The sequence below is a fragment of the Pelophylax lessonae genome, assembly GCF_965119305.1.
Source record: "Pelophylax lessonae genome assembly, chromosome: 3".
Taxonomy (NCBI): Eukaryota; Metazoa; Chordata; class Amphibia; order Anura; family Ranidae; genus Pelophylax; species Pelophylax lessonae.
Window position 1 is genome coordinate 181403736 of NC_138770.1, and position 2914 is coordinate 181406649.

The following is a 2914-nucleotide window of genomic DNA, read 5'->3' on the forward strand; positions in this document are numbered from 1 at the left end:
GGTTGGTTACCTGACAAAAACTCATCGCTTGGGGGCTGGAAAATGGATGAAAAAAAAAAATTTAAAAGAATGTATTTAATGTTTTCTTTTTTGAACTTTTTAAAAATAAAATGTTATTTTTTTATACATGGTATTGTCTCTTTAAACACTGTGTTGTTATTGACAGCTATTTACAGACAACGCCTTGTGATCCCGCAAAGATGAGTGGAGGCTTGTCTTTGAGAAGGAGCTTCCCTCCGGTGACCATGCATACCATCTGTGAATGGGGAGAAAATAGTATAACTGATCAGACTCCCCCATTCACAGATCATGTTACATGCAGTATAAACTAAAACGTATCAAAAAATGCACCAAGTCGCACTGCAGCTGCACTACAAAATCACATTGAAAATCAGATCAAAATCACACTGCACTAATGTGAACCTAGGCTACAAAAACTTTTCTCAGTGGTGGAGAAGGAAGAAGCAGGTGGGTCCCTGTAAACCCATCTGTACTGCTGTTCTGCCTAAAGACCAAAAGCTGTTAAAACAGCCCCTCACCCTAAATGTCATATTATGCTGCTCTGCTTCCCCCCTCATCTCTTACTAATAGACATTATTTATTATTTTTGCTTTACCTTATTTGTCCTGCAAAGCAGCACTTCTACAGTTCTCACCTAGGCAGAACTTTCTCCCTACACCCCCCCCCCCCCCACATGCACAGATGTGCCACTGGGCTCAAGTCCAACACATCTTTTAGCCAATGATTTTGGCTGAAACCTGCTGATCAGCTGTGTCCAATCACACACAGAGTTCTGTGTTTACTGTGATACGGCTATGTGATCTAAATATGGAATCAAGTGTATCTCTCAAATAATGGATAAAGGATCCCTACAACGGTTTATCTGAGGACGTTATCTTGCCCCTCCTAATTTTCATTATTGGTGTAGCACCCTCCTAGATAGGTGCTAGAGAGTGAGTATAGTTTTGGCTCTGTCTGCCTATCAGAGGAGCAGCAGGTAAAATCTATATTCTCTCTGCTTAACAGAGAGCAGTATCGGTGAGTATCTGTGAGTGTGCCCAGATGTGATGTATCTGGTCTGAGGGAGTGTCCCCACTGTGTCCAATGGGGCGGCACGTTGGAGAGTGGAGGAAACCTGGCCAATGACATACAGGCTTTTGATACTGCCCCAGGGATTGGCACAGACTGTTTGTTTTGGTGCATTGTGGGGCAGGGTATAAAAAGCCAGGGGCACATGAGGTAGAGGTCTTTGGTGGGAAGCAGAGCCCCAGAAGGAGGGTGGCGGCTGCCTCTTCTTCTGCAGCAGTTGGTGACAGTCACAGGCAGTCGGCCTGGTGAACCTACAGAGTGGAGCTGAACCCAGAGGTCCAGGAGAGCTGACTGGAGGAGATGGAGCACTGCAAGTATCTGAAAAGCAGTATCGTGAGTACAGAGGATCTTGCCCAGGGGTCTGCCCAGGAATGGGACCACTCCAGAGAGTGTAGTCAGTGGACGGGTGTCAGCCAGTATAGTGAAAGGGGGTACTGGGGGACTACCCTGAAGAGAAATACAAACAGGAACATTTACCCTAGCTTCATTCAAGTGGCCGGATGAAGTAGCGGCCATGCTGCATCCTCAATTTAGATGTCCTCAGAAGCTGTGAATAGTTCAAGGTCGGAGTATCCCACTCATCCCTTCTCACATCCCAATATAAAATAAAAACAACTATTCCTTTTGGGGAGCCTAAAGTAATAGTTGTACTAACTTTGACATAAGAAAATGCCTGCTACAGTAGATAAGATGCCTACATTTCTAAAATATGGGAGCCCTGTATTTTACACTATATGCCAGCCAATTTTGACTGACTATCTAGGTCCCAAACAATGGTCTCCCTGTAGGTCTGAATAATAGGTCTTACCTGAGCTTGTAAATCCTAATGACCAATGGTCCCCCCTTGCAACCCCCCCCCCCCCCCCACTAAATTTTATTTTATTTTTCTCTTATTTCTCTAAGCTCTTTTCTTTGTAAAGTTTTTTTCATGTTTGTCTTGCCTCTTGGTTCTCCCACTGCGGAGGTAGTTCTGTGATGTTCAATTTGCATACTTACACTCCTGCCCCCCAAGAATCACCCTCCCTGATGTGGTCCTTTCCAGTGTATCCCTCAGTGTCCTTTTGAGACTTCATTACAGATTCTAATTTACCTATTCAGTTTCTTTGAATACAATATCCTCCTGATATTTCTTTGTGCAAAATGTTTAAATTGTAATTTCTATATTTTGTAAAACGCTAATAAAAATATTGTAATGAACTGTAGAGGAGGACTACAATATCTAGCATGAATGTGATCTTTATGTCACAGCCTTCCACTGTCCTAATCTGCACAGTTAGGCTAATTAAATGATGTGCTAACAAAGGAAGAATGAACAGGATATTGGGCAGTTCTGAATTTGTGATTGTCAATAGATTTATATGATCAACATATACTTTTGCACCTATTTAACAGATATAGGTAAACACTTTCAATTGTATATTTACCAGATCATAAGGGAAAAAATAAGAGGAGTTTGTTGTTAGGGTTTAACATTTCATTTTTTTGGACTAAAAATGATTTGCTTGTCTCATTGTCCACATTCTTTTTTACTGCATCGCATCCACCTTTGGGTTTATGTTTTTGTTTTGGATTGGCTTCAATGATATTCACTGACTGTTCAGAAAGAATCGGTGGAAGCAGAGGGACAGCATGGTCAGAAGAATAGAACTGTGACAGGAGCACAGTGTCAAACACTGACTGCTGACTGGGGGAGATTTTCTGGGTCACTTGTAATATCCTTTGTCAGCGTGTAATCACATCTAGGTTTGAGGGTAGAAAGCCCTGGAAGAAAAACGAACATTGGAAAAATGGATAAAGAGAGAGTGCTTGGAGCCCAGCGGCATGG